Source organism: Nothobranchius furzeri, chromosome 10 (assembly GCF_043380555.1).
Source record: "Nothobranchius furzeri strain GRZ-AD chromosome 10, NfurGRZ-RIMD1, whole genome shotgun sequence".
Classification (NCBI taxonomy): Eukaryota; Metazoa; Chordata; class Actinopteri; order Cyprinodontiformes; family Nothobranchiidae; genus Nothobranchius; species Nothobranchius furzeri.
The window spans coordinates 46,548,031-46,561,312 of NC_091750.1; the positions used below are offsets into that span (position 1 = coordinate 46,548,031).

General features: G+C 39.4%; 1 protein-coding gene and 1 long non-coding RNA gene across 2 annotated transcripts in view; one reads left to right on the top strand and one right to left on the bottom strand.

Annotated features, from left to right (window-relative positions):
- The window catches only part of ephb4a (eph receptor B4a), a 57,132-nt gene that overhangs the window by 12,297 nt on the left and 31,553 nt on the right, over window positions 1-13,282 (top strand). The gene's annotated exons all lie outside the window — the stretch shown is intronic.
- Window positions 711-1,905, bottom strand: LOC139072215 (uncharacterized). Its single transcript, XR_011521806.1, has 2 exons — window positions 1,684-1,905; window positions 711-958 (listed from the first exon to the last, which is right to left on the bottom strand). It is a non-coding gene; the product is annotated as an uncharacterized lncRNA (long non-coding RNA).

Consider the following 13,282-nt stretch of genomic DNA (forward strand, 5'->3'; position numbering starts at 1 on the left):
GTTTCTTCTTGAAGCATCAACATGTTCCATCTTTGTTGAAACACCTTCCTTCTGCATCAATCTTTCTCAGGATAACATGTGGAAAGTTATTTTCACTTGTTGCGTTAATTAAACATGGAAGTGGATACACTGTGACCTAATGACGAGTCACTGCACTGGGAACACAATCGCCATGCATTATGGGAAATGTAGTTTATAGTCAAGTGCGCTTTGAAGCTGCATAGACCTATTTTAACACACTTGAGTCTCTTGCATCTCTCACATCTGGCCTGCGGGCCTTGTGTCTGACACATGCGCCTTAAACTAACAGCAGAAACGTCTCCCAGACTTCATTAGTGCCTACGGAAATGATTCATCACTAAATTAAACAAATCAACTGTGCGCACGATCTAAAACATGCAGGAAACATGCTGGAAGCAGACTGCAGCACCAGGTATGTCAGATGATTTTTTTCCAAGTCCCAACAGAGCGGCCCCCCAGTCTGAAGTTGCAAGTGTAATATTCTGGCCACAGGGGGCGATAGGGGCTGGGTGGCCTTTTATTAACCTTGTAAAAGGTTATTTTTAGGGCTGCAACTAACGATTATTTTCATAATCGATTAATCTGTCGATTATTTTTTCGATTAATCGATTAATCGGTTTGTTATTGTTTAGCTATTTAACCTATACCAGTGATGGATGCATTTCAGTTAAGAAAAAAAAATTAGAGAATTGTGCAGTTGACTGCAATCTATTTTATTGCACATGAACACAGTCAGCAGTATAAAATGAGCTTAACAGTGCAAAATATCAGTCCAGAATAATTTTTTAGCATTAGCTGGAAGCCTGCTCCTTCCACCGTGGATAGTGGCCTCATGTCTTTTACCAGCATGTTTAGAATAGTTTGTAAGTGGTATGAATTGCTGGGGGGTGAGTGTCTTGTTCCCCATGTAGTTGTCCATCGTTGCTTGTTTTTTTTCCTGCATAAGAAACACAAATAGACTGAAATAAGTACACATATAAAATAAAGCAGCACACACACTACAACACTAAATCAATATATTATTTGAATTAATTAACAATATACAGTGATCATTTATTTTGAGGGTTACGTTCTACAAAATAGCCCGCAACAGGAGATATTCAGAAAAGTCTAATTTTTTTTTTACTATTAAAAAGCTCTGAGTAAGAAGCTCATGAGGTTTTTACTTTGAGTCGGGAGTGTTTAAATTAGCTAGAGAAATGTGAAAAATGTTTATTTTGTGTAATACTGTTTAAGAAACATGATAAAAATGTGTTGTGAGGCGTTTTACAGCGTTAGATAGTAAAACAGCCTTTTAATAGTAAAAAAATGACTTTTTCTGAATTTCTCCTGTATTTAAAAATTGAAAGCGTACAACTATGCTGTGTTATATTCACCTGGACACAGCTCGTCTGTATATTTTTCTCCGCGGAGTTGTCCTTTTTTGAATGAGGAACATAGTTATGGGTTTGTGCCGTTTTTCTCTTAACGAGAACATTCTTATAAACAGACGTGCTGAATTTGGCAAGCGCATGGTTCACAACACGGAGGAGATTCACGATTGCATCTAGTCAATCAGAAGTAGAACACCGTAGACTGACGCGGCAAAAAACATGTTTAACATTCACTATAACAAACTCAGCTAAAACACTAAGTCCAGCTTGTTTATTTTCTGTTACTTACCGGGCTGGCTCTTCCAAATGACGGCTCACTTGACCGCGGTTCTCTTCCTCTGCTGCATCAGCCCCCACGTTTTCGTCTCAAATGTTCACTTAGGGACGTCGTGCTTCCGTGCCATGCTAGATGGTTTTTGTATATTTTGCAGGTCACCGGTCTTTACAAGGCATCTAGAGTAAAGTGCTCCCATACTCGTGAGGTTTTTGTCCGGGGTTTCTCTTCAGTTTTGTCGCTTCCATTTTTCTTCCGTATTTCCTCTTGTTCCGCCATCTCTCACAGCAAGATGAGCGTCAGTAACGTGATACGTCATGAAAACCGAGGGCACTCATTGGCTCATTTCTTCTTCTACGGCTCCACTGGTAGATCAGTAGCTCATTACTGCCACACACTGGCGGCAAATTTAACAGCTTGTAACCGATGTCAGATTGTGGTAAAAATAGACTTTATGCGGTAAAATATGATTATTAAACAACTAATCGATGACTAAAAAAGTTGTTAACTATTTTAATAATCGATTATAATCGATTAAATCGATTAGTTGTTTCAGCTCTAGTTATTTTAGAACAAAATCGCTCAAGAACATGATTTAAAAATATGAAAAAGTAGCAAAGTATCCATTTAACAGCAACCAACAACCGTTTAATTTAATTTTTATTTTATTTAGTGATGCACCCATATTAAAGTTTTTGGCCGACAACCGATATTTGCCGATACCAATATACTGACAATAATGCTTCTAAAATCAGCAGATTTTGAATAGAATGAAAATTATTAAAGCTGAATTTACGTTATTATGTACACACACACACATTTAATGTTCTGAGATGATTTCATTCACTGTTCACATGACTAAACAATTAACCACACACCCTCTGAAACAGGCAAACAAATGGAGACAAGTTGGGAAAAAATATCGGTTGTTAATATCGGCCCGGTTTTATTTATCAAACCGAAATCGATATGTTCAAAAATGACTAACATCGACCAATACCGATATTGATGCCGATATATTATCCATCCCTAGTTTAATTTTATTATTTGCAATTTTGCTTTTGTTAATGAGAGTTGAATAATATGTAATGCTAGATTTTATTTTTTCTTTTAAATCTGATCAAATACAAGTTTGGGTCTAAGGAGGTTAGTAATTTTCAAGATAAGCAAAACAGCTCTGACTCCAAATCTTATGGTGGTGGGTGATGTGCATCCCTCCAAGGTCTTTAATTGTATAAAAGTTTGAGACACCAGGTTTATGACATGAAATACTGATAGAAATCTCTAGCTTACCTGGAGAGCTATGTGGTCTGAGACACAGCGAGCCTAGGGGCTAGGGGCGTCTCCTGCTGGTTAGGAAGATGATCCTAGATTTCAGCACAGTGTGACTCCAAAGTGTTCACCCTGCAGGGATGCCAGTTTATGACTAACCCAGACCTCCACCCCCCTGACAGAAGAAGATACGTGGATAAATATCCTCCTGCAGAGACACAGAAAGTGTTTGAAAACAAACACACAACCTGCACTTTTCCTTTATTGCTTTAATCAGCTCTTTGCCTTGGAGCTATTTCTAAAAGGATAACTTAACTTGAGGCTTTGGCAGTTTAAAACAGTAGTGTAATAATCTTTGATGGCTCCTAGGTATAGTTCAAGGAGTTTTCTGAATGAAGATATCACATTTGTGTTGTGGGGGTTTCGGTGCGGTATAAACACTAATGTGTTGACAATTTTTGTGTCATAATTACGAGTGTCAAGTCTTGCAATGATCTTTCGGCTCCTCTGTTATATAACATAGTGAAAATATGTGACATTTGTCTGTTTACAGTCAAACATGGAAATGTGGCGCTTCCCTCTGCCAGCTCTGATTACAGCATTCAGATTTATTTTACTGATGATAAATTAGTGATTAGAGTAATACTGTTCCTGTCGTAAACACCATTTCAATGCTACATGTGTGTAAACTTTAGCTTTTGATGGCATCCATGTAAAATATGTTCAGCAGACAATAAATATGGTGTGCCTTTTGTTTACTTAGACACGGCACCTTTATTGTGAAATCAAGGTTTCCAAAGACTTTTAAAAACACATTTTTGTACTTCGGTAGAAGAATGCAGTTCTAATTAAAAGAGTAGAAATCACAAGATTTTCTTGAAAACAAGGCATTACTTGACTCTTCATTGTGCCTTTTTATTTCTCTCTTACTCAAAATCCTTTTTAGAAAATTCAAAAAAATGTGTGAAATTTTTTGGCTTTAGCAATATCACAGTAAGCCACAGAAACAGTAATGTGTTGAGTTACATCAAAGAACTCCTATAACCCTCGTTTCAAGGGCTTTGCCTGAATTTAACATCCAACGGCAAGTTTTATGTTTGTATAATTTCCAATGTTTTTATGTTGTTGATTAAACTTTTGTCTACATTTGTTTTTCTGTACTTAAGAGACAGCAATAGGAGGTAGTGCGGGTTGTCTAGTAATCAGAAGGTTGCAGGTTTGATCCCATCTAAGAATGTTGCTGTTGTGTCTTTGGGCAAAACACTTAAAGTGTATCTTTAATGTTTTTTAATATGGTAGAAAACATCATCTAAGTTGAAAAAGGTGTTTAAAAATACTAAATCAAGGGAAGTGGTCTAGCTTCCCTTAAAAACGTGTGATATTGGAGTCCCGTGACTCATTACGTACCTCAAGGAAAACTAAGAAGACGTGTTCGACTCTTGTCTGCACATCGTATTCATCGATTTCCACAACAGAAAATGAAAATGAGAAGCATTACAGATCAGATCATATTAATGGAAAGGCAACATGAGCTGGGGCTTGAATGGGTCACCAGTCGCCCCCAGTGTATTAATTGGGTAGAAATGTCAATAGTAATCCCACAACATCTTTTTTCAGTAGTTTTAGAACTGTAGACTGCACAAAAACAGGCATAGTTGTTCACTTTCCGATTAGGTTTTGGAGAGTGGAGTACCCATCCAATATGGTGGCGAAGTGTTTACACTCCGGCGTCCAATTTTGCTTCTACGTATTTCGTTTTGTTTCATCTCATTCCCACCATCTGTAGCCAGTAGCTGTTTGTTTCATACCTTCGTACTGATTTCAAAAGTAAACTTTCTTCTTCTAAAGTAGGCCTGCTTTTTATTCGGATCGCTGTTTGAATGTGGGACTGCTTTTGAGCATAATGAGACAGTAGTAAAGTGGCTCTCAAGTGATCATTTTAGACCAATGTCGTGCTTGCATTTAGTAAACAGGAAGCCAACAAAGCGGTGTACTCGTAGTCGGAAAATAGCAGCAATTATGGTTTAATTACCATATACGCATAAATTAGTCAGCGGACAAGTTTCTGTTGAAAAATAATGAAATAAGCGATGCTCTTACCATTAGCGTTTCCAAGTCTGTGTGCATGTTGAAGTTCCCACGCTTTAGCAGCTCTTCTTTCACCATTTAAATTATCCCTGTTTAGCTTGTTCCCATGAACTCTTGCTGCTGGCTCAAAACTGTATGGCTGTGCACCATCAGTATTTAACATAAATGTATACTCGTATTCAGAATCTGGAGCTTCGAACTGCTACTGCAAATCTTTTTTTTTCTGAGCAGAGTCAGGAACGCTTTCCTTCAGCGACATCACTTCCGGTATCCAGCAATAGGGGCTGTTTTTAGACAGGAGCCTAGTTGGAACAGTAATAGCACAATTTTTTCTCAAATATCTTCATTTTTTAAATGAAAATATAAAGTTTAGACCAATTACAATATAAGGGCTTCAACATGTGTTTAAATTGGAAGATGCCCTTTAACCCGCCTTGCCTACTGGTGGTAGTCAGAGGGACCAGTGACACCAGTGTAGGGCAGGCCTTGCCTGTGTCAGTGCACCCTAGGGCAGTTGTGGCTATTGTAGCTCATTCCCACCAGCATGTGAATGGGTGGATGACTGGTTGTGTTGTGAAGCACCTTGGAGGGTTTGTAGAGCCCTAAGAAGGCTCTATACAAATACAGGCCATTTGTGTCAAAACTAAAGACAGTGATGATTTCTTGTTATAATTTAAAATTTGTGGTTCTGGATATTTTAGGGTTAGGGTTATCTGTAATTTAACATTTTAAAGTATATTGAGTCTCGTCTCTCGTCGTCTCGTCTCGTCTTCTTCCGCCTATCCGGGTCCGGGTTGCGGGGGTAGCATCCCTATTAGGGAGTTCCAGACCATCCTTTCCCCGGCCACCTCCACCAGCCTCGCTTGGTTCTTTTAAAACGCAGAAAACAAGGGTTGTTCTTTACCTTGTTTTTGCTAAACCATGGCTATAGTAATTAGCCTTGTGTTGCTAACGTTTCGGCTAAGTAGCCTTGTGTTGCTAACTTTTCGGCTAATTAGCCTTGTGTTGCTAACATTTCAGCTAATTAGCCTTGTGTTGCTAACGTTTCGGCTAATTATCCTTGTGTTGCTAATATTTTGGCTAATTACCATGGCTATAGTAATTAATTAGCTGAAACGTTAGCAAAACAAGATAAAGAACAACCCTTTTTTTCTGTCCTTTAAAAGAACCAAGCAAGGCAAGTTGACAAATACACAGAATAAACATACAGAAGAGGGTCAAACCTAAAATACAAACTTATAATTTCATAAGAGATCAACTGTTTTTCTTGGCTGTATTCAAAGAATATTCACGTGAAACCAGAAGCCTTAGTTGAGATATCAGTTATCTATTATTCCATTAGCCGGTGGCTAAACCACAAGCCTAGAAATGTTCAGTTACCCTCTGAGGTGAACTTATAGTCTATGGCATCGACATATATACTATGTCTATGGATACAAAAGTATTAGTATTTATAATTTCACCTTTAAAACAGATCAAATTGTTGCTTCTCTAAAATGACAGCTGTAGAAATTCAAAGTCTTACATCTAGAGTTTTTCAATTCGTCTATCATGTTTTATTTCTGTATTTTAAGAAGCTACTTTTTAAAATTTCCAGCCCAGTCACTAATGTTGTACATACAGTCTTAACTACTTCCATCTGTCGGCAGCTTGGTAATCGCTCTGTCTAAAACGTTTAGCACTTCTCTGGTTGTGTGATTCTTTTTTTTTTTTTGAAAGACAGATCTAATTTGAATTTCCTATGATTTATTGAGATGAGACTTGGATTGTTTTCATGAAAAGCCAAACTGAAGTTGCTCTACAGATGTTAGTGGGCTGCTTGTGGAGTCGGGCAACCAGAACTACACAGACGGGGTTAAGAGTTGTTGCTGCTGGAGGCTGTGGATCTGAATTTACCAAGGCCGGATTCAGTAGAAATCAACAATGATGATGAGCTGAACGCCACCTTTGGTGCTGACCTGCTCCAGCCTGTTGGTTTTAACTAGAGATAGTGTAGGTTAATGAATAAACCAACGTTATTAGGGGACCTGAGTGAATGGGCTTTTCTCTCTACCCAGTTTTAATCCTTGTCTTGTTGATGATTGGCCCCTTATCAGAGCATGCTTATCTTTACAGTTTAGTTTTATTGGATACCCAGTGCTGAGAAGTGACCAAAGCTTTAATACCTGCGTCATGCATTAGCAGCTTGGTTTGGTTTAAACAACCTTGGTTTTGTTTGCCTGCTTTAAATTTCATTTGAGCTGATCTGAGATCTGTTAATCAACACCCTCAGTGGCCAAATTCAAAGATCTCAGGCTGAATAACAATGTTATTGTTTAACTTAGTGATGCACCGATATGAAATTTTGGGGCCGATACCGATATTTGATAGTAAGATCACGGTTATGGCCGATATTTCCCGATACAGATATACTGACACAGGGTTTCCCCCAGAAAATGGTTTAAGCCAGGTGGCTTCGGCTGTCAGGGGGGGGTTCCGCGCTCCTCTGTAAGAGCGGGGGTGGTTGCACACGTTCCGCTGCTGTTTCTCACCAGTATCAGCTGATGGAGGGCTCTAGTTTCGTTGCGCCGTTTGTTTCAGCGGACACGGTAGGGTCGGGGAGGGGGGCGGGGCATGACTCTTAGCCTGGCGGGTGGGCAAACAAAGCTTGCCGCCAGGCTTGTAAAGCACTGGGGCAAACCCTGCTGACAGTAATGCTTCTAAAATCAGCAGATTTTGTGTAGAATGAAAATTATTAAAGATGAATTTATAATACTTATTTTCCACAATAGTTGATATTGAAATTAGTTTTTTAAGATGCAGTAGAAAATAACCATCAGTTTCTTTGCTCTGAACACCCATAGATAACACACCGCTCGCTTGTCAGCTGTGTAATTGCAGTATTCTTTATTTGAATGCAGTCTGAGAAGCAGTAATTTTAAGAATTGCTGTATAATCTTAAAAATAACAATGATTTAATTAAAAAGTGGGTCTTTTGATTCTACCTTTTATATGGTTTTGTATCAAGGAGCCACCAGGGAGCTTCAGTAGTCTGCAGCAACGCTCTGGAAGCCCTTCAGTTTCTCACTGAGTCGAGCTATTTTTGAAGACAAATTGACAAAGAGGTGCACATAATTGGGAGTAGCAGGAGGTAAATTCTCTCAATAGCAGATCAATATCCCAAAGAGGGTGAAAATCACAGTAAAGCAAAGCAATCACCCAAATATGATTTAGTGGACCGGGAGGGTGAGGTTTCATGTGCTCAGTTTATCCAGACAGAAGAAGCTCTTGTATTTTTTATTTTTTTTTAAAGAAATCTTCTTTCCTTGATGCACAAGTGGAGCTCAGCAGCTGACCCAGTGGGACAGAACCCATTACCCGTGGGCAGAGATATAAACAGGCTGTCTCATTGCCTCTTAATCTCATTTCATGTGAAGGTCAGAACTTTTCTAACTCCGCGACTGGAAGGAGACATTTACTTTGAACTAATGTCACTTGAATAATGCAACAGTTATTCCTTCTAATTTACCACGGTTAATTAAAAGGCAATCTGAATGCTCCTTGGATGCTTCTAATGTTTCGTCATCAGCATTTGTTTTGTCTTCCAACACCACTGGTCAATCCTTATGTGACAGTAGGGCTAATTTAGGGATCAGGTAGGTGATTTCCCTGCAGATTAGAGCATATGTTCAGTTGTTTTTGCTCGGAATGCCCCAGTAGCCGAGGAAAAACACATCTTCACCTGGAAATGATTATGCTAAGTGAATCTCTAATGACCGTGTAACTTTAAGTTCTTGCAGATTTCTGACCTAAGCTCTAAGCACCTTCAGTCAGTTTAAATCAAAGCACTGCTGATTCTCTCCAGCAGAATCCTTTTAGTCTCTGTCCAGTGTGGAGCATCCTCTCTAACTAGGTCACATCCTGTCGTAGGAAAGGCACCGACGACCACAACCCTTTTTGATATTCACCCCTACAGACCAAAAAAACGTGTCAAACATTAACACCTTTCCCTCGCCTCGCCTTCATTCCTTTCATCTCCAAGAGCTGTAGTTACGGTAGCTGTGGCCCCATGTGCCACAGGAGGCTTTTGTCATACGGTAGACGGGATGTGGAATGGAGTGCATGTGAATGATGTGTGTGCTGTGGGCCGGCCCCCACCAGACCAGGAGCCAGGAAGGGGACAGGAACTACGGGAAACTGGTGTCTGAACTCCCTAGACACAACTCTGTCAAAAGCACACAAAGCCTGATTACACACCGCGTTCAGTGCTTCATTTCCTCAGCATTTATTTTTCACGTGCAGAAGATAATGTTCACCAAACCACCAGCACATTAGGAAAAATCCATTTTGCTTTTCTTTTGGAGTCCTAATGTGTGCTGTAGTAAATAGCCCGAGCAAACCCCTGAAAATGAGCTTTTTAAAAGAGAAACCATCATGTTTGGGGCACATAGTGAGTCATTTCTGAAGGACAATCCCTTCTAATCTCCAGAGCTCAGTTTACAATGGACATGACAGAAGTATCAGTATTCTCCTGTAGATAGATTTGGTTTGTCTGGAGTTGGAAAGCTTTAGAAACCCCCTCATCCAACACTTTTCACCAGGTTGTCTGTGTCAAACGTCATCTGTTATTTCTAAAACCCCAAAATTCTTCATTCCAGCACCACACACACACACGCACGCATGCACACACACACACACACACACACACACACACACACACGCACGCACGCACGCACGCACACACACACACACACTGTAATGGATAGCTGCACTCCCTTCACTCCCTAAGCAGCCGGTTTCTTGCTGCACCTTCCAGCTCAGATGTTGAACTACATTAAGCAGATTTATTATCTGATGTGGTTGAAAAGACCGTCTTGAGATCTGGAGTCGGGAAACCTGACCTTGGCTTAAATTCTTGGCTGGAAAGCACTGAAATGTCTTGAATAATTAAAATAATGCTTTTGGAAGATGAAGCATGGACTGTTGAACTGCCTGAGGTTGTTGAGGATACACGCATTTGTTTTTAGGGTGTTTGCTAAATTAAATGTATGACCCGATGTACAAAATACTCTCTGTAATAGCTAGAGGAGAAGAAAGCCAGCATCTCACTGGGCTGGGACTGTTGGAGACACTAAACTGCAAACATTTAGGAGGAATTTGTTTGTATGTCAAGTTTTTAAATGGCCAGGTCACATGGGGTGTATGATGTAAACACACCGCAACAATCGTGCCAATTATTCACAAAGCATCTTAGATTGATCTCAATCTATTTACTATCATTTCTGCTCCTCTACTCCTCCCAAAGTTGCATTCCTGACATGTTTTGTGTCTATTTTGAATGTAAAAATTGTCCCGTTATGAACATTAGCAAACTTTTTGAAACCATCTAGAAAGTCCCACTCCATTATCATCTGCATTTTGTTACCAACATCTTTACTGATTCCCTGAGGAAGATCATTTGTGACAGCAGGGGACATGGAAAGGAAACTTTAAAAAAGCAGGAGTCGAAATAGATGGTGCAAAAGGTTAAATGGCGCTGCAAAGGGAAAAGTGGTGAGCGTGTGAAAAAAAAGTAAAACCTAGAATAATGTAAAGTAAATCTAACAGTATAGCTAATCTTTTTAAGAATATTTTTGAAAAGGTTGTGCAATAATGACGTTGTGTTCCATTAGACACGTTATTGTGAATGTCTCAATATGGGTGTGATATTTGATTTGTCATAAGGCATTAATTATTTCATCATGGCTTCCATTTACTTGGTTAAAAAGGCATTTTTTCTTGCATTCTTCTGAACCTAAAGCGTTTTTTGTTGATACAGCTACAACTTGTGTCCAACATTTCTCTGAGATGCTGTTTAAAAGCTGCAATGAGAACTTCTGTCCTAACTCACTTTCTCTTCTTTGGGTTGCCGGTTCACTCACTTGGTAGATGATCCAGTGTGTTCCACAAGTCTGAACACATGCCTACATGTTATCCAAAACTTTATTATCTTCGTCATCAGCGGTTGCTCTCAATCCAAAATCATGTCAAACTGAGTCATGCTACTAGCGTATCTTTTAACTCCTCAGTCACAGACTGACCATGCACAGCATACAGCACTCATTATGCTACTGGAACAAGTTTGATCTTTTTTTTTTTCTTTTTTTTATGAACCCAATGTCATCCACACATCCTGAAATGGGACAAGGGAACAGAATGCATTAGATAATTTTTTTTCTGCATGAACTGTTAAAGCTTCCATATAATGACAAATCTACTTGTGCTCTTTACCATGTTATATTGTCATCTCCTCATGAGAAATACCCCTAAACCCTTTTTGGCTTCATTCTTGCATTTTCCTGCCTCAGCATCAGTTTGGTCCATGTAAAGATTTTTCCTGCATCCAGGAGAAAAGTAGCCCATCATCAGGCCTACCTCTGCTCTCAAAGATTTAAAATTGCATGATGTAGAACTTTTAATTGCTACTAGCCACTTTCAAGCAAAAACAGCACAAACTAGCCAACACAGTTAACAATGATGTAGGCAAACGTGCAAAATTCCTTTCATATGATTAAGTGTGTGTTGATCCACATATTAGAGCAGTAACAAGTGTAAAAGGACAAATCTGTTTGTTTTCTTATAAGGAGTTCCAATTGGAAAACTCAAGACTTACTACATCTTATTTGTCTTAGCTTTAGAAGCTTTGGTTTTGCTAACACTGGCTTCTCTTGGTGGTTGTCTTATGTGTTGGGCATCTGCACACACCTATCTGTGTGGATTGTCATCTCACTTGTAACCGAAATATCTCTAAATTAGAGACTTGCTTTTTTTAACCTCTAGTTCTTCGTTGCTATCATTTTCCTCGCTTGCCTTGCTCTCTTAGCTCTTGCAACGCTCACTACACTAAGTCCGGTGTTTACAACTGTGTCTAAGTTACGGGCATCTAACTTAAAGGGATCCATCTGATTGGTCAAAAACATTAAAAATCTCTATGATTGACAGACTGATTAGCTTACATAGAATTAATATATTGTGCATTTGCTAACATTCGGACCAACCGTTTATGATAGTTGCAGCGATTTGCCAACCACGCATGCCGTAATCATGATGGCAACACCTTAACAGTGAATAAAAGTTGCTAACACTGGTGATTCTAAAGCCAAAGAGTCATGAACCTCTACTGGTATTAATGTTAAACACCCAAGACGCCATGTGCAAGACTTACCCTAAAAGGTGAGTGGAAATATTCTTCTGTGGGTGGCAGTCAGGTGTGTGCATCTGGGTTTGGGAGTTACCCGAAAACGCAACCTTTCTGACTGGATTGTGTCAGCTGTGATGTCTGGTGATGGTGGCTGTTTTCCATGGTTTCGACTAGACCCTTATCTCCTGTGATGACCATCTTGGCCCTGGCTTCAACCCCATAAATCACCTTTGGGATGAACCTCACACAAGTTGTGAGACAGATTTTATCATCCAGTCAGTCCCTTGTAAATGCTCCACAGGATAAATAGACATACTTTCTTACAGAAACGCTCAAAAATCTTGTGGAAAGCCTTCCTAAAAGAGCAGACTGCAAAATGGGACCCCCCCCCCCCAACACACACACACACTGATGTCTAGGATTTTTTCTGATATTATTTGAAACAATAGGATGTTAGAATACTAATGTGTGAATCAGCTCAGAGTTTTTGCAGTACCTTTGTAGTGTAAAGTGCAGATAATTCCTGGTTGATCCCATGTGTGAATACACCAGGTAATTCTCTAGAGTTCACACTGAGCGAGTTTCAATGCCGATAATGGTTGCTGTTTTGTATTCTCCTCTTCTTCACTATATGTTGATTTCCAATTCTTTTTCATAAGACTGCACCTGCAAAACTGCTAAAAGTATTATTTTTGGTGGTCGCAATGATCAAAGGTTGCTGTTTTCTTTCATTTTGAAATAGAAAGTTGTACAGATTTCACAACGTAATACAGAAATAAAGTACTAGGTGTGCAGAAACAGTGTAAATGGTCCACTGGGTGCAGCTTTAACATCAGAAAAGACACAGATAGCCCATTTAGTTTTTAAACATTCGTTAACTGTTAATCACACATCCCCTGACATCTCTTCCCTGTCTTAGATCCCTCCCTGTCATTATCCCCCATCTCAATTTCTCTAAGGTGCATGAGGGTAATTGGCACTCTGTTTCTTTATTAAAATAAGGTCTAATTGTAGCTGAAGCAGGCCAAGTGTCCATAGGTCTATTATTTCCCTATCACACTCCAGATCCACGATGAAAGTAGAAATGAGGAGGGG